The sequence below is a fragment of the Gossypium hirsutum genome, chromosome D06, assembly GCF_007990345.1.
Source record: "Gossypium hirsutum isolate 1008001.06 chromosome D06, Gossypium_hirsutum_v2.1, whole genome shotgun sequence".
NCBI lineage: Eukaryota > Viridiplantae > Streptophyta > Magnoliopsida > Malvales > Malvaceae > Gossypium > Gossypium hirsutum.
Genome location: NC_053442.1, coordinates 30,056,156 through 30,075,684, shown reverse-complemented (window position 1 = coordinate 30,075,684; position 19,529 = coordinate 30,056,156). Strand labels below are relative to the sequence as shown.

The window sequence follows — 19,529 nt, the reverse complement described above, 5'->3', positions numbered from 1 at the left end:
TTTTAAAAAGGAAATAAATCATGAAGAAATATTATGAGTTAATATCAGAAATAGACTCTGATAATAACGAAGAATATATATTTATGTTTAACATAGGAAATAGTTCTAATAATCAATTAGAAGAAATTCCTAATTTTGAAAAATAGGATATTAAATTAGGTAATCTAATTGGAGAAGAAAAAGACTTTTTCGATGAAATAAGACGTAATAATTCTAGAAAAACTAGAATGGAAGAAATTCAAACTTCAACAATTAATAAAAAGTCAAAAGTTGGAATAAATATTAAAATTACATTCCAGTTTAGAAAATATTGAAAATATTCTCTAAATGTTTTGATAGACACTGGAGTTACAATCAATAGTTGCAGAAAGAATGCGATTTCTGTAGAAAAATGGGAATTAATGAAAAACCCCATAAAAATAATGGGAATAGATGGTAGTAAAACCATTATAAAACTAAAGTTAAAAATATATCAATCTACATAAACAATGTTAGATTTGTGATTCCTAAAATAGTATTCATGTACCGTGAATATTAGGAGAAAAGAGGGAAGGAAGCTGCCGCCGTTGAAGTGAAGGCAGACAAAAGAGAAAGTGGAGAAGATATCTGAAAGATCAGTTGCTTAAGCGTACTCATATAGCCACTACATTTCTGCAAGAGTTTGTCTTTGAGTTGAGGGTCTCCACCTTTGTGATAATCCTGGGGTAATTCCATCTGTACCAAACTTAGAAAAGTCGATATAACCACCATATTCATGCCTGCTATGTACCAGTATACAACATTGTATTAATGTACTGTTTCCAGAAAAGAAAAATAATCTGGCTCACTCTCTGTGCAGCTAAAGGCCAAATAGTAAGAGAACATGATTCATTACACAAGTTTATTAGATCAGAAACAGAAAGACAATTTTATAAATTATGAATCAAAACTGTCTACAAATGGCCCTGATCCCAGCAAATTCAATATGTTTTTTTAGTGAACTTGAATCAAGATCTGCATTCTTATGCAGTTTCAGGCTTGGGAGGGACCTTCTGGCTCTCTGATGGCACTACTTCCGATTCTTGTTGAACAGGAACACAAGGTCTCCAAATTGTTTTCGTGCCTACATCCATGAGTGCAATGCCCTTTGCTTGCAAATGAGCTCTCATCTGATCACTTTTCAAGAAGTCTTTGTTTCTCCTCACTTCAGCTCTTTCGTTAATTAAATGAATCACATCATCTTCCACCAACCCGGCTCTCGTTAATGCTTTCTCCTTTAATTGCAGCAAAACCTGTTTAAGTAAGAAATTCATCATCTTTAGTGTTCAAACTTTTACAGAAGGCATGAATATCGTGTAATAAGTAAATCCCGACACCTCATTATAAGAGCAAGGTGGCTGCAATCCAAGAACATCCAAAACTTTCGTAACTTCTTTCTCGATCTCTTTAAGGGATTGAATTACCAATAATCTTTGTTGCTTTTGCTGCTTCTTCTGTCAAATTACAAGAGAAAATATATTGTTATTGGCCTTGGCATAAACATGTATGTGTGTGTGTATATATATATAAAAGAGAGTTACTAGCATTTTGAAAGATAAACAAATACCTTTAGCATGGTCAACAAATTGTTTACCAACTTCAATGTTTCTAGAAAGGCTCCAGTTAGTATAAGTGCTCAAATCATCTGACATTTTCACCTGGAACTCATTGCGGAGCTTGCTAATGCATTCCTTGACATCCGGAGTAGTCCAAGCTGGTTTGCCATCGTTGGGAATTTCTTCTTGTAGTTGCAATAGAGCATCTTGGCAATCTTTCAAAGTCTGTACAACAAAGCAGGTAAAGATACTTTTCCAAAGGACTTGAATCTAAACTAAGGGTGGGTTTGGATGGGCGATTGGGTGCGATATGGTGCGTTTAGTTTACTTTTTGTCTCACGCTACAGTATCGCTGCAGTATCTAATCTCACTGCCACCGCTATTTTTACACTAATCGCAGGTAAACGCACTGCCCATCCAAACTCACCCTAAATCCTGGTACAGTTGCCCATGTAAATTAAAAAAAAACTCAGCATCTCAGGTTAACTCAGAAAATAATTCGGTCACACTTTTGAGTAATTTTTAACCTGAAGGAGAGGCAAATCTAATCAATTATAGAAGAAATATTAAGTGGTAAAAGGAAGCCAATATTAAATAAAGCTGAACTCCAAGAAATGGAATGAGGCATGCTCCTCATCCATGACACCTTACAAGTATACAAGCCCTACACAATTCAGACAAAACAAATTTTAAGCCTAAAAGGCCAGATCACTATCTGTACCAAGACATCTGAATTCTAATCAGCATTTGCCTATTGCAAAGGAAAAGCAGTGAAATAAGCTTTAAACCTGATATATGTAAAAAATAGCATCTGATGCACCTTCCAACTGAACAACGGAGTAATTGAGAGGAGAACGATAGTGTGCATTTATCAAGAAGTACCGCAAAGCCAGTGGATGATATCTCTCGGTAATCTAGAAAAAAACACAAACACAAAAAAATGAAGCTCATATGAGAACACTTCTGCAACTAGAACCAGAGAAAAGGGAAATCACATAAATAATAAGCCCCAACTTTACCTGGCGAATTGTGAAAAAATTACCCAAAGATTTTAACATCTTCTCATTGTTATTAGTAACATGCCCATTGTGCAACCAATAACTTACGTCACTCTTTTTGCATGCAGCACAACTTTGAGCAATTTCATTTTCATGGTGAGGAAAAATCAAATCAAGCCCACCACCATGAATGTCAAATTTGAAGCTTAAATAATGTGCACTCATTGCACTACATTCTATGTGCCACCCAGGTCGTCCAGGTCCCCATGGGCTGTCCCAAGATGGCTCACCTAGCTTTGCAGCCTGAAACAATTATTAAACATCAAAATTTGGAAATGATGCCAACATTATAAATGGCAGGTAACTGATGCAAATAGAATGGATGAAGAAAATTTGACATTAGAAGTTGTGCAACATTAGTTTCAATGAAGTGTGTCATTATTATTGAAGGGGGAGGGGTATCTAAATTGCAACTCTTAAATTTTTTTTATCTTGTAATTAGGGCTTGTCATCCTTGTACTCTATGTTACATAGAGCTGATGAATGTTGGATAACAAGATGCATCTTATGCAGATATGCTCATTGTTTTCTTTAAGTTTCCATATAATTTAAGGATAAGACCTCCTTATCTAAATGTGCCGAACATAGGTGTTGAACACAAGTGCTTTAGAGAAAATGAAAAGTTCAGGTAACTTAGCTTGTACTTGATATATAGTTGCCTATTTAAAGTCCCATCCATAGAGCTTACGAAGTAGTTTTTTCAGTCAACAGCTAGACATTAGGAAGCAATGATAATTTGAGTAATTCTTTTTATAGCTTGAACAGATTTAAGCACAGTACAGCAACTTTGGAAGGGCAAATTTTAGACTCTAGATGAAATGTCGCAAGCATGAACACAATAAATACCTATTCCTTAAATAAATTTAATAATAACTGAACCTAATTGAAGGGAGCTCAAGTAGCTTTATTTTTTTCAAAACAAGCTCAAGCACATAAATTAAAGCTCCACCATGATCAAGCCAACTTCAAGCCTCAAGATTTCAAAAGGAAAGAATCTTGAGCCTATAGGCTAGACTCAGCTTGATTACATCCCTAAAGTTACTAGTAAGCTAGTAGGTTTTGCACCTTCCATAATGCAAAGTCGGAAGAATTACGCTTCCTTGAGTCAACAGCAACACGTTCACCCGCTCTATTATTTTCCAGCTTCTGCCCAGATAACTTGCCATAATTTGGGAATTTATCAACAGCAAAAAACACATCGCCATCAACAACATATCCAAAGTCTTTGTTTATAATCTGCAAGATGAAATTATAGAGAACGTTATGATAGGAATTAAAAAACGGCATATGAAGTATTTTCCTTCAGCCCTTCACATGTTAAAATAATGCAATATATGTAATAAACTTCATGTTCAGCAGTTCAACAACTCTTAACAATTAAAATGGACAACTTCAGTTCAAAATGAATTGGTGCAAGTTAAAAACTGCTCTTCTACTTCTTCATAGAAGGAAACATCTAAAATGCCTTCTAAGACCAGAGCATGGGTCCTTGCTACATCATTGATTGTCATTGGGCAGATGTAGATAAATTACAAGTATACAGTACATGACAATGACATGCCCAATAATAGCTTTTTATCACATGATATGGTAACGATCCGAAAATATAACTACCAAATATAACCCATTTAAATGAATCATACTTTTGTTAATGCAAATACATACATATGCACATTATGCATGCATGCATAAAAACATAGTGTTATCATGGGTTTTAGATGTGCATAAACCTAATTATACTAGGGAAATTCCCCTAAAGCAGCAATAGAGATCCAACAGTGAACTTGACCATAAATATGTGCACTACATTTTCCATAGGGGGGAGATGCAAGATTGCTAAAGGGAGAGAGGAATCATGGTATCCATATTTCTACAAAATAAAACTAGCATATTCAATAGGAAGGAAACCTGAGTTATCATATCTTTAATCTGCTCCATGTGACCAGAAACGCGTGGCTTATGTGTTGGAGAAAGACACTGTAGATCACTCATATCTATATTATATTCTTTACAGTACCGGTCACTCAAACTTGTTGGATCTTCTCCAGTCTCATTGGCTTGACGAATTATTTGCAAAAGTCCAATCAGTAGCTCTCATAATATGAGGAAGACATAATGGTTGTTGACATATGAGAGATGGACTATTAATCAGAAAGTAGATGTGGTAAAACATTGGAAACAAGAGAGTGCATTCTCTATAACATCTCCAGAAAGAATGATCTTAAACAAGTTTAAAATAGATTAACATATCAAATAGAAGTCTTTAAGCTCTTGTTCAATAAGCTCAAAAGGAGAAAACAACTAATAAGTTGAGGTTTCAACCCCCCAATATTATAAATACATAAGTTGAATGCATCAGATTCAAATGATAAGTATCATTTCAACATAAAAAACGCCATTGCTCTCAACTAAAACACCAAAAACCGAAAGCAAAGAGCCAATCAAATCGAAATTCAAACCTTATCATCAACATCAGTAAAATTCCTGACATAAGTAACCTCATAACCCAAATTGATATGAGAATGCGCGCGGACCAAGATCGAGTTGCCAAGTCACGAGAAACTCCTATGAAAGCTCTAGACGAATCAGATCTGAAATCAAAACAAAGAACAATATTAAAAGCAAATCAGAATTGAATTGAAATTCCCCAAATTCAATTAAAAGAGCAGCAAGAAACAAAGAAATAGAATAAGCGAATCAAACGGAATTGAAAGTATGGAAAGGATGCGAATCTGCCAAGGGATTGATTCGGCCAAGAATGCCCAATTTCCAGCAATCAATTGATTCCCAAATTGAAAGAGATCCAATCGGCCAAACCCTAGGAATTGGGGATTTTTGGGTTCGAATGGGTGCTGCCAATAGGAGAACAACTTAAACGATGAGATCTTGAGTTTAATCAATGCTGGGAAACAAACAAGAACAACAAAATATTAGATGAGAAATCGGCACAAGTATAAGCAAAGAAAAGTAAAGAAAGAAATCGAAAACAGCAAGAATTAAAGGATAAGTCCTAAAGATCCTTGAAATCCCGAAAGATTTCACAAATCTCTTCAAACGGCTCTAATCTCCCCTCCAAAGAATATCGATGGCAAGAAGAAGGTTGAAGATGGCTCCCACAATCAAAAGATTGTTAAAACAACTTCTAAAGAAAAATCAAGAGAGAATTCTTGGAGAAAACCCCAAAGAAAATTCTGCACTCAACAAATCTGAAATTTGATAGAAAAAATAATAATAAGATGTGTTTACAAAGGGTGGCTGGCCAATGCTTATATAGGCCTCCAACAAATCCTAATCTCACAAGTAACTAATAAAAATTAAACCTAATTAATAACATAACAAGGTAAATTCGGCCATGCACTTATATGGGCTGTTTTGGGCCAAATTTTACATGTAATGCTCCTAAAGATTAAAAAATTAAATTAAACAAGTAAGATGTTTACAAATTGGGCCCTTTGACATTTTGGCCTGATTTTTAACTAAGTATGAAGAAATTTCTTGATTGGGCTAAATTTTGGTTATTGGGCCTCGCCTTCAAGAATTTGGGCTCGTGATCCATCTCCTACCAAAATTGGGTCGTTGACGCTCGTAATGGAGATCCAATGCGTTTTGGCTGCAAGATTTGGTTTCTTGGACCAAGATTTCCAAGACTTGAAATCTTGATTTTCTTGATTCTTGAAATCTCTTCGAACAGCAAAATTGGTCCAAGATTCGGTTTCTTGATTTTCTTGAAAACAAGAAAGTGAATCTTGATTTTCTTGTTCTCTCGTGTATGCATCTAAGGCCTTGCTAACAAGCTCTTGAATGGTCCCATTTAGTTTTTGACCGCATTTTTCGGGCCTTTGATCTTGTTATTGGGCCTTGTGGCAATTTGAGCCCATCACGTTCTTGAACTTGGATTGGGCCTTTATGACTCGTATCACAAATGCTTAAGGTACCTGTACAATTCCAATAGTCAGCAACCAATTTTAAAAATAAAGGGGGGAAAAGCATAAGGGATGTCTCCAAGACAAATTATACACCTGTAAAGGACATCGAAGGAAACGGCAGCACGAGCATGGCCAAGGTGACTGAAATCATAGGCAGTGACACCGCAGACATACATGCGAACTTTTCCAGGAGTTTTGGGCTTGAAAACCTCTTTTTGCTTAGTCATGGTATTGTAAACAACAAATTGGAATTCTTCGGTTTCCTTCTTAGCCATCGTTTTAGAAGCTTTTTTCTGGTTTGTTTCTTGCTTTGAAGGATCCATGCCTTGATTAAGGGCAAAAAACCCCTAACCCTAAACGGAATTTCCGCAAGCGTTAATGTCAGATTTAAACTCCATCCGACACCCCAAATAGCAGTGTAATGGAAATTAGCAGCGATAACAGTTCGCCATTTCCACTAAACCGATGCCTTTCAAAAAAATAGGATAAGAGAGAGTGAGATCAGACACAGAAAATCAAATACAGCAGAGTGATGCAGAGGCAGACAGCAGACAACACAAACCGAGCCATACCTCAAAATCTCATGACTCATTAAGTTTAGGGTTCCAAAAAGTATCTTATTCAATTTCGTGGTTTGTAGGAAACTTGAGGGCAAGAGAGAGCTTGGGTCAGGGACAGGAGAAGGAGATGGAGAAGCTTGATTGCGGCGGGATGTCTGAATTGAGATGAGAATGGGTCGGGAATTTTTAATGGAAATCTATATAACCTGTATATAAAGGGAAGGTCCAACTTGGTTGACACTTCTTTTTCCTTATATATTTTTGGTTCTCAGATTTAAATTTTTAAATTACAAATATTAAAAAAGAAGGATTAAATTTATAAAAATAAAACTACGAAAATTAAATTTTAAATATACAAAAAATTCTAAGAAAGTATATTTTAATATTCAATTAGTTACGTTATGATTTAACCTAAAAGTATTTAATAATTAATCCAACGCAATGGCTGGTAGGATTTACAGTAGTTTTAGAATAACTTTTTGATATATAATTTTAGGGTAATCTTCTCTTGTTTATTTCAGGTTACATTTTAGTCTCTTATTTTTGAAATGTTACATTTTAGTCACTTATATTATTATTTTGTTACGAAGTGATCACCCAACCGTTAAGTTTCGTTATCTCTCTAATGGTAATCCTACGTGGCAGTTTAACTAGATTTTAGGTGCCAACTTAGGCATGAGTTCTAGTATCGTAAGTGTTTCTTCGTAGGAACGTCAACGAATCTGATCAATTATTCTTTGTTTTTTTGTAAGCAGACATACATATATGTTGACCTAAAGCGTATACTTCGTCTGAAAGCTGTATATGGTTCCTCTTGTGTTTCTATCAAAGCAACTAAAAGAATTATTGAAATGAATTAAAATGGAAGAAAAAAATCGGTTGCTAAATGAATTCCAATTTGTTGAGATTTCTAAATAGGATGAAAATAGATTTTTAATTAAATAAATTTAATTAATTAAAAATTTTAAACCTAAACCTTAATTGAAAAAACTATTCATCTCCTCTTTTTAATTTTCTTCCATCTCTTTTTTTTTTCTTTTGACTGGAAAAACCATTATCAATATCAAAATAGTTGAAATCAAACTGACTGCTTCATAAAGATGGACTTAATGGAGGGTCTAGGTATGTCTTCTTTGCATTCCTCTACCTCTTTTATTCAATACTGAAAAACAAAAGATTGGATTTTTTATTGTTTAATGAAAATCCTAAATTAAAATTCTTGATATTTTCTTCGACTTTTTGAAATTGTTTGTGAACATATATTTTATTTTGCGTCGGTAGACATCCCATAAAATGCAACCAAAAACATGTTTTCATGAACTTGTTTCATTCAAGCTAATTGTAACTTTTTCATAAAAGGGTTGTTACTTTTACTGTTCTTGTTCCTAATCATTATATTTTCTAGTTCTTTCACAATTCTTGAATAATTGGTTTCTCAATCAATTTTTTGAATCAACTTGTATGTTCACAATCTCTTTGTGGGTATTCCAGATTATTCTTTCTTACTGCTGATTTTGTGTTGAATTACCTTGCAATCTTTTTTTTTTTTGCTGGTCTTGGGTAAGTTTTGGTTTAGAGCTAATTGGTTAGTAGCTTGTGTTTTATTTAAATTATATTTCTATGTTATTAGTTTTATCTGCTTAGTACTTGGAGACTCTACATTATTAATTGTATTTCTGATGTGGGTTTTGCATAATTTCTGCTAACAACTTGGTTTTACTCAAATTTGGATCTAAAATCGTTTTATTTCTTCGTTCTGCATATTACTGCTGGTGAAAAGGGCCTTCCTTTTTATTCCAAATTATTCTTTCTTATTGTTGATTTTTGTGTTGAATTACCTTACAATCTTTCTTTTTTGCTGGTCTTGGGTAAGTTTTGGTTCAAGCTAATTGGTTAGTAGCTTTTGTATTCTTTAAACTATATTTCTATGTTATTAGTTTTATCTACTTGGTACTTTGAGACTATATTATTAATTGTATATCTAATGTAGGTTTTGTATAATTTCTGCTAACAACTTGGTTTTACTCAAATTTGGATCTAAAATCATTTTATTTTTTCGCTCTGCATGTTATTGCTAGTGAAAAGGGCCTTCCTTTTTTATTCCAGATTATTCTTTCTTACTGTTGATTTTGTGTTAAACTACCTTGCAATTTTTTTCTTTTGCTGGTCTTGGGTAAATTTTGGTTCAGAGCTAATTGATTAGTAGCTTTTGTTTTCTTTAAATTATATCTCTATGTTATTAGTTTTATCTGTTGGTACTTGGAGACTCTACATGATTAATTGTAAATCTGATGTGGGTTTTGCATAATTTTTGCTAAGAACTTGGTTTTACTCAAATTTGGATCTAAAATCATTTTATTTCTTTGCTATGCATGTTACTGCTGGTGAAAAGGGCTTTCCTTTTTATTCTTTTGTAATTATCATCTCATTTTTAATGTAATTTGTATAGCTTGAACTTAAACATTTGTACAAATTGTGGCAGCTTGATTCCTTCAATAAATTATAAATGCAGGTTTCATTACTTAATTATATGTTATAACCAACTCAGCATTTGACTTTAGACCTTTAAGTTGACAGTTAGGTTTTTGAAATCTGCAATCTTCTCAGGCTTGCAGATTGATATTATGAATTGTGATTGCTTAATTTTTGTCGCCGTCTTAGCGAAACAAACATTATTCTTTGTCAGTCCTTTATGCTTATGTTTATGTTCAGCTTTTCATTTTAACTTGGGTGTATTTTGATGCAAATGTATAACAAATAATTGATTTAAAGATGTATATAATGATAACTTCACTCTAATTGTCTAAGTAAGGATTGAAGTTCCCCAATTTTGCCACAATGTGTTAACAATTTGCACTTGTAATTTACAGCTGCTGCCAAAATATCTTTTAATGTGTATATTTATGCTATCCAAATGCAATTTGCAACTGCTGTCATAATGTCTTTTAATGCACATATTTATGTTGTCAAAATGTGAATAATGGCTACTGTTTTTATGTTCTAGATTATGTATTTTAATGCTGTCCAAAGATGAATATCGACTGTTGTTCGAATATCCTAAAATGTTCATGAATTCATTAATTATGTTGTTTGAAATTGAACTGGAGTTGATATAATGTTGTTTTCAGGTTTGAATTTTTGTGTAATTTGTTGTTACTAATATATTGTTTTATTTTCCTTTTTTGGTTTAGGGTTTGATGTTGAACAAAATACTTTAGGGGGAGATTTTGGAGGAGAAGTGTCTGACTCAGATGATAGTTCATATAAAGCTTATGAGTCAGCTACTTCTTATTCTAATTCTTTTTAGTCTGATGGTGATAAGGTAGATGAACCAGAGGTTGAACTGATAGGTGAAATGATGCAAAATGAGTTAGACCACTTACTGGGCTCAGTTTTTTAGGGTTTAGGAGATGATTTTGATAGTAACAGTGATGAGGATTTGAATAATAACGTGGGTTATGATGAATATGAGAATAAAAAGTACCATTTGTTCAATCTTCAAATTGATATGAGGAACCCTATATTGATAAAGGGTTTGGTTTTCCCTAGTAGAGATATTTTAAAAGATGCAGTTAAATAGTATAGGGGGATAAATAGGGTAGTAACCAAACTAACTAGGAATGACAAGCTTAGGGTGAAAGCAGTTTGTGTACCTAGTTTTCCATGGACGTTATGGGCGTCCAAATTAAATCCCAAGGATCCAATGGATGGGAGTTGGCAAGTTAAGACCTTAGTCAACCACCATAAGTGTGGCAATGTAATGAAAAATAAGAATATTACTTCAAAGTGGATGGCTAGGCATTATTTACACAAATTTCAAGTTGATTCCAACTATTCCTTAACATCTTTACGAAATGATATTAGGGTGGATTTTGGAACAATTGTGTCTCGGACTAAATGTATGAGAGCTAAGATTAGGGATCTAGAACTAGTTCTAGGGAATCACAAAGCCCAATATGCCAATATATACAATTATTTACTTGAGTTAAAGAAAAGCAACCATGGTACAACAACCATATGTAAATTAGACTGTAGGCTATTTTAGAGGCTTTATTTCGTCTCTGTCTACCAAAACAACCGGAAATGTTTTAAAAAAAGTAGGCATACGATGTACAAAAAGTTCACGCCCATCTTTATCTCTACAGATAGGGTGCCCTAACCACCCAACGGCTATTCCATCCCCGTTGTCCATTGAACCTATTCTGAATAATCCTCATTTTGCAGGATTATTGCCAATGTAATCATAAAAAAAACTAATTTTTTAAGAATTTTAGACCAAGCTTCTGATAAACTTTGATTTTCGGCTAACCCAACACTAACCCTTCGATATATTTCTTGCTGGAAGTATCCTTGATCCCATTGATAACGAGTAGGACCAAGATGGGGGTAGTTGCTGAACCATACCACATAGTTCCGGCAACAACAAAAGCTGCAAAAAAGACAACAACTATACTACTAGAAAGGACGGTTTCAATATTTCCCATACATAATCCTTTGTATAAACGTCAGGGCGGGCGGACACTAAGATGGACTAAGCCCGCTAATATGCCCAATGTCCCTGCTACAATATGATGAGAGGCTATTCCTCCCGGAACAAAAGGATCAAAACCTTCCACGCCCCACGCCGGATTTACAGGTTGGACCTTGCCAGTTAGTCCATAAGGGTCCGACACCCATATTCCAGGACCATACAATCCTGTTACATGAAATGCGCCAAAGCCAAAGCAAGCCACTCCTGAGAGAAATAAATGAATTCCAAAAATCTTGGGCAAATCCAAAGAAGGTTTTCCTGTGCGCTCATCACAAAAAATTTCTAGATCCCAATATACCCAATGCCAGATAGCTGCCAAGAAGCACAAGCCAGAAAACACAATATGTGCTCCGGCCACACCTTCGTAACTCCAAATACCCGGATTTGTTATAGTCCCCCCTGTAATACTCCAACCGCCCCATGAATTGGTTATTCCTAAACGAGTCATGAAGGGTATAACGAACATACCTTGTCTCCACATTGGATCAAGAACGGGATCGGAGGGATAAAAACGGCTAATTCATATAGAGCCATTGAACCGGCCCAACCAGCAACCAGAGCCGTATGCATTATATGAACAGAAAGCAAGCGACCGGGATCATTCAATACGACAGTATGAACACGATACCAAGGCAAACCCATGGAAATACCCCTTTATCAACGAAAAATAGACACTATGTAACTTTATTGCATTGGAATACCTCCCCTTTTGGGTGGATTCTTTCGGAGAAAGGATTAATATTTGTTCTATTCCATTAGTAATTAAGGGAAGAATTCGGCTCAGAAGAAAAAAGAGAAGCAGATCTATTCTATACCCGATAAGTATCAATACGCAATGGGGGTTGATCCTATTTTTTATGAATGAACGTATCCCTATTTGTTCATCATTCAAAGACCTATTGGTAAGAATTCTCTTTCATTCATTCTGTCTTTCTTTATTTTATGGCCTTATTCTATCTATGTATAAAATATGAGGCCAATATTATTAAGACCATTATTACGCTTCCAGATCAAAGTGAAATATAGTATTTAATTTTTTTCTTTCCTTTAATGCCTATTGGTGTTCCAAAAGTTCCTTTTGAAATCCGGGAGAGGAAGATGCAGTTTGGGTTGACGTATAGTGCGACTTGTCAAATATATTGGGTCATATGGGATTCCCCCGTTTCTCTCGCCCATCGAGATCTCCTCTGTTTGCCCAAAAAAGATTGATTGAATTATCAAAAATTTGTAGCGTGAAGTGTAATGAAGTGCAATTAGAGATCCATTTCATTTTTTTTGGGGGTATCCAGATTAATATTTTCAATTAGAATGATTTATGGTTGGCTTGGTTGGACCGAAAAAATGAAGCATCCAGGCTCCGTTTAGAAAAAACCCAATTGGTAATACATTTATGATTACCACCTATATCATAATCATAAATCTTTTTTATTTACAAATTCGAAATAGAAATAAGAACGATTTCAAACTATTAATCAATCGAATAATATGAGAAATACGTTGAATATTTGGGGAAAACATGAAAGAAAAAGGAATTAAAATAAAAAAGGAAATGAAATCATAGCAAAAAGATGTGGTATTGGGTCATTTGTCCTAATGCGCAAATCAAAATCGGGCGGATCTTTACTCGGAGTAGAGCATAAACCTAAAAATTGAATAAATTGATGAAACCCATTCAGGAACAAGAAAATGACATCATGATTTGGATTGAATCCCAATGAAAAAAAAATAGATCAATGAAAAGTTTGTGCGATAAGTTTAGCGGATTTTTCTATATTATAGATTATAGGAAAACGGGCCAAAACTATCTTTCTTTAATTTCATTTTGAATTTCATTTTATTTAAAAAATGTAAGAAAAATCCCCTTCATTAGAAATTAGAAGTTAGAAAAGGCACACTAGAAAAAATGAAGGATGGCTGGAATCTATGCATTGATTTTTTTTGCAATTTTTGTTGAACTGTATGCATCAAAAGGTGCCTGTACGACTGTTAAGGGTTGCAATTTTATCCTAATCAACCGAATTTATCGAGAAAGATTAAATTTTTTAGGACAAGAGGTTGATATCGAGATCTCGAATCAACTTATTGGTCTTATGGTATATCTCAGTAGAGAGAATGATACCAAAAATCTGTATTTGTTTATAAACTCTCTTGGCAGATGGGTAATACCCGGAGTAGCTATTTATGATACTATACAATTTTTGCAACCAGATGTCCATACAATATGCATGGGATTGGTTGCTTTAATGGGATATTTTCTCCTAGCCGGAGGAGAAATTACCAAATGTCTAGCATTCCCTCACGCTCGGCGCCAATGAGTTTTTTTATTTAATGGAAAGAAAAAAGAAGACGCCTTCGCCATATGAAACATGAATTAGTAAGTAATAATAGCATGGCACTTTGAATTTGATATGAATTTTTTTGATTTCTTTTTTTTTTCAAAACATTAGATTATATATCGAAAGGGTAGTATGAGAGAAAGGGCATTTCCAATTTTATCTTAGCTTTCATGGGCCCATCTTAGCGTCACAAAATTTTTTTCTTTTCACACCAGAGGCTATTAACAATATTTATAACAATATTTGTGTTATAAAATAAAAGAGTACGAAAAAAACTATTTTTTTCGTTCTTTTTTTTGAAAAAAAAACTTTGGGATTGCTGAATTACAGACGAAATAAATATATAAAGCAACAGAGCCATCATAGTATTTTTGAACTTTTCCGAAAAAAAAGAAAAAAAGAAGGGTGGTAATTGGATTATTTAGTGATCTGGGTCTAATAAACGCTCTCTATATTTTCTCTTTTTCTTTTTTCGATGAAAGAAAAAAGAGAATTCATTGTAAAGCCGTATGCAATGCACAAAAAATGCTTGTATGGTTGTTCAATTCTATCTTTTTTTTCTTATTATTCTTTAGCTATTTTTAGTTATTCTTCTCGCCTTATTATGTGAGTTAGAAGACTTTTTATTATGTTATATCATCAGGGTAATGATCCATCAACCTGCTAGTTCTTTTTATGAGGCACAAATAGGAGAATTTATCCTGGAAGCGGAAGAATTACTGAAATTTCGCGAAAGCCTCACAAGGGTTTATGTACAAAGAATGGGCAAGCCCCTATGGGTTGTATCCGAAGACATGGAAAGAAATTTTTTTATGTCAGCAACAGAAGCCCAAGCTCATAGAATTGTGGATCTTGTAGCGGTTAAAGAAGTTAAATAACAAATAGCAATAGCAACGATTTAACACCAATCCATAATTTAATTAAGATTGATTTAATCCCTCTTCTTCATTTCCTTCTTAACTTAAGCCTAAGGGGTTAATATTTTATTAATCTATTAAATAGAAAAAGAAGTAATTCAGAATCATCTGGTTAGGATCGATCTAAACCATCTATTATGTATATGATTCAGTATGCCAACTATTAAACAACTTATTAGAAATGCAAGACAGCCAATTAGAAATGTCATGAAATCCTCTGCTCTTGGGGGATGTCCTCAGCACCGAGGAACATGTACTAGGGTGTATGTGCGACTTGTTCAGATCATGGGCTGAGAACAAAGAAATAACTTTTTCAGTATCAACGATCTGTACCAGTGAATAGAATGAGGTTCGTCCGTTCACTATCTAAAAAAGATAGATCTACCATATCCTTCTATTGTGTATGAAATTTATGGTTTCCATTGGCACAAATCCAATCTTGGAATTTAAAATGAGAAAAAATTCCCTATTGGTAGCAAATGCTTATCCATTAAGCGGGGAAAATCCTATTTAAAAAGCAAAAATATTATGTTTCGACTCTTGCAAAGAATGGACTAACAGGGTCAGCTGCCCAATTAATCCTCATCCTTACATACCGTTACTGTATAAGATAGATCTCATTGTGGAAGATCTATTACTGGAAAATTTATGAGTAATGCCGAAAAGTGTGAACTGTACAAGTTACCAATTAAATGAAGGAATAAGCTCCGGTGTATAGAGAGGACCTCACTGTTTAAGAAGTAACCATAGAAACGATGGAACCCACTATTTATTTATCCATTTCTATTTACTCCTTTATTTTAGTCAATATGCTTTTTTTGATGCCTAGTATCAATACAATTTCTTATTTCAAGGCGAAATGAAATGCCTAGAAAAAAAAGAAAAAATCGTGGTCGGGACGGTTAGAGTAGCAAAAGCCATTAGAATTTTTATTTTATACATTGGAAGAATCTGTTTTGTTATTAATAGACTAGAAAAGAACAACTAGAAGAAGGAATTAGTTATTCATCAAAATTTCTTTTATTCAATGACCAGAATTAAACGGGGATATATAGCTCATAAATGTTGAAAAAAAATTAGTTTATTTGCATCAAGCTTTTGAGGGGCTCATTCAAGACTTACTCAAACTATTACTCAACAAAGAATAAGAGCTTTAGTTTCGGCTCATCGGGATAGAGATAGGAAAAAAAGGGATTTTCGTCGTTTGTGGGTCACTTGAATAAATGCAGTAATTCGCGAAATGGGGGTATCCTATAGTTATAATAGATTAATACACAATGTGTACAAGAAATAGTTGCTTCTAAATCGTAAAGTACTTGCACAAATAGCTATCTCAAATAGGAATTATCTTTATATGATTTCACGAGATTAGAAAGGAAGAAGATCGGAAGGAATCCAATGAAATGCTTTAAATAAAATAAGGTTCCCTCGAGAATGAAATCGGGGAAGGTAGAGTAGAAATTAATATGATAAAAAATTCTAATTCTGATAAGGTCATCAAAACAAGATGAGCGAAGTAGCTCACTAAAAAAAGGATTTATTTTCTTCCCCAACCAGATTCGATTCTTTTGAAGGGGTAAGCCTATTTATTTCTGGTTCTAAGAGCAGTAGTTCTAGTGGTCGACTCACTTCTTTCAAACTATTTCTCATTATTAAGAAAGGATAACGAAGATAAAATACGAGCTTGTTTTATAGCAATAGTAATTAATCGTTGTTGTTTTAAGGTCAATCTATTTACTCGCCTAGATAATATTTTTCCTTGTTTACTAATGAATCGACTAATTAAACTCATGTTTCTATAATCAATTCGATCCCCCGATTGGATCGGGGGCAAACGCCTACGAAAAGATCGCTTGGATTTAAGAAAGAGTCGCTTGGATTTATCCATGATTTCTTTATTCCTTATTTCGAAAAAGAATCCTATCCCTATCTCTATTTCTAAAATCTTATTTTGAAAATTCAAATTATAGGATTAATATTATAAATAGGATTTGGTTTGTTTATTTTAAAATTTTATTATTATTTATCATTTAAATATATAATTTAAATATATAAAAATTTAAATATATAAATAATATTAATAATATAATAATATAGAAAGAAAATATGCATTATATATAAATTCAATTATATGCGTTATATATAACTAATTATGTACTTATACTTAATATATTATATACCTAATGTCATATTTTCATATTCTCAGGAAGTGGTGACATACGAGCACTTGATTTGATTTATTTCTTTATCTCATTGTGAATTGTATGTTTGTAACAATAGGGACAACATTTCTTCAATTCCAATCGACTGGGCATATTGTGTCAATTTTTTGAGTAATATACCTGGAAATACCCGTTGATTCCTTAGTAATGCTGTTTCGAACACAATTGGTATATTCCAAAATAATCGTTACTCGAACATCTTTACTCTTGGCCATGGACCTCCTTTGAGTTTTTAATTCACCCAACTTTTCTATTTTCCAATCAAAAGCGAAGAAGAAAGGAATGAAAAAAAAAGAAATAAAAGTTGCTAACTCAAAACCAAATCTTGAAAGATTTTGTTGCAATCAATATAGTAAATCAATATAGATTTATAGTAATAGTAAATCATAAGAATAAGTAATACAGCGATTTTGAACTCTATTTAGAATCAAACCACCATACGGTATTTTATTTAAGTACCTTGTAGGATACTGCTGTTCTAGCCACATTTCTCTTTTCGCTCTACTAGTAATTAAATTGAAGCTTGAACTCAAGTTTCGGTGACGTTGAATCTACTTTTTTTATTCTACCTTCCTTATTTATTTTATCTAATTCTTATCTAATTTGAAAAAAAAACAAAAAAAGGGCGAGAGAGTAGTCACAGATATTTGATTGTATCTCGATCTAATCTTTTCCACCCCGTCCCGCGGCAATAACTAGAATGAAAAAAGGGAACGTTAATGCATCCAGGAAGAAATGATTGATCTCTATCAATAAACCCGCTAAAGAACCAAACCAGAGAGTACTTAGTACCAGTGCTACGAAAATATATGTTTTTAGATCTCGCATTTAAAATCCTCCTTCTTTATCGTATTACATTATTGTAATACATATATAATCGCATGTATGTGTGGTTAAAGACCACTTAGATTTTTCTATTTGTACCCGGAATTCCTAATTCAAAATTAAAATTTAAATGTACAATGATTCGATATATAAGATTTTCCCTTTCTTAAAACAACTAAACAAAATAGGTCCCTTTCCGCCTGAGAATTCCCACTAAAAATATTCCTTTATTATTCATTATATGATTGTTATATGATATGAAACCAAAAAGAGTAAATGGAAAGATCCGTTTTGTATATCAATAGATGAAATAAGGGTGTGGAAAACAAGACAGGGATTTTCTACAATGACATTGTAGGCCAATGGAAAGGGATATAGCGTAGCTTGGTAGCACGTTTGTTTTGGGTACAAAATGTCACGGGTTCAAATCCTGTCATCGCTACTTATTACTTCTCCTTTGAGCAGTAACGAGGGAGTCGTTTTAGATTGATTAAAATTAAGCATACATAATCTATCATTTTCTCATATTATATATGATATATGATAGTATAGTTGTGCGCGATGTATTGGGGTTATAAAATAAAAGAATCCTCTTTTTTACAGTCTTATTTATTATGATAAGAAAGTGCTCTTAGTTCAGTTCGGTAGAACATGGGTCTCCAAAACCCAATGTCTTAGGTTCAAATCCTACAGAGCGTGATTCCGTTCTTGTTAGGTCAAAATTACACCGAACTAAAAAAAATTTGAACAACAATTCAAATTTGACGTCCTTGGATTAAATTATTAAATTAAAATTATTAAATAAATTGAAATTCAAAAATTTAAGAATTAAAGGGGTCAGTCAAAAAAAGGTATGTTAATTAATCAAAGGTCCAACTGATCACCACGTCTGTATTGTAAATATGCGGTTACGAATAATCCAGCCAAAGTAATAGGAATTAGGCCTAAGACGATTCCATATAGAAAAATTTCAATCATTTCAATTTATTTGAAAGGAGAAAAAGAAATGTAATATCTATCCCTAAATATTAATTTCTATTGCCCATGAATATCAACACCTAATAATTGATAATTAACATGGTAAGGAGCTATAGAATATATGGAATAGGACAGAAAGCTTTGTTTTTTTGAATTGGTCGTTCATTGAATTAATTTTCAAATAAGTCGTATCTTACTTAGACCAATAAGTTCTTTTTATAAAGCACTTACCTAAGTTTAAATTTTTAAACGAGAGGGGGATAAGCAAAAATACCAATTGAAATAATATGTTCAAATGAAATTTTTTCCTTCATCAATCATTATAAATGGTATTCACAAAAATAGAGCAGCAGGACAAGAGTAGAAAAGAAAAAGAAATCGATCCAACATCTTTGTAGTTAGTTCAAGAAAAAACCTTTGGATCTAATACAAGAATACAAGAAAGGCCGCCTCACAAATATTGATTAGTAGGAAAAAAATTTATTCCTTGCTCTTTTTTTTTTGTCTATAACTAATACTATCGACTACTCTTACTTGTTACTAGACGACTAAGCAATTCCTTAAAATAAAAAAAGAGGACTTCTAAAAAAAAATAAAACCTC

The 19,529-nt window shown here is 33.3% G+C and overlaps 1 non-coding gene and 2 pseudogenes across 1 annotated transcript; 1 reads left to right on the top strand and 2 right to left on the bottom strand.

Moving 5' to 3' along the window:
* Positions 1-914: 914 nt before the first annotated feature.
* On the bottom strand, positions 915-7,013 carry LOC107904706 (cysteine--tRNA ligase 2, cytoplasmic-like; annotated as a pseudogene).
* A 4,141-nt stretch (positions 7,014-11,154) lies between these two features.
* LOC121218400 (photosystem II CP47 reaction center protein-like) lies at positions 11,155-13,331 on the bottom strand (annotated as a pseudogene).
* Positions 13,332-18,574: 5,243 nt separating this feature from the next.
* Positions 18,575-18,648, top strand: TRNAW-CCA (transfer RNA tryptophan (anticodon CCA)). Its single transcript has one exon. It is a non-coding gene; the product is annotated as a tRNA-Trp (tRNA).
* The last annotated feature ends 881 nt before the right edge of the window (positions 18,649-19,529 follow it).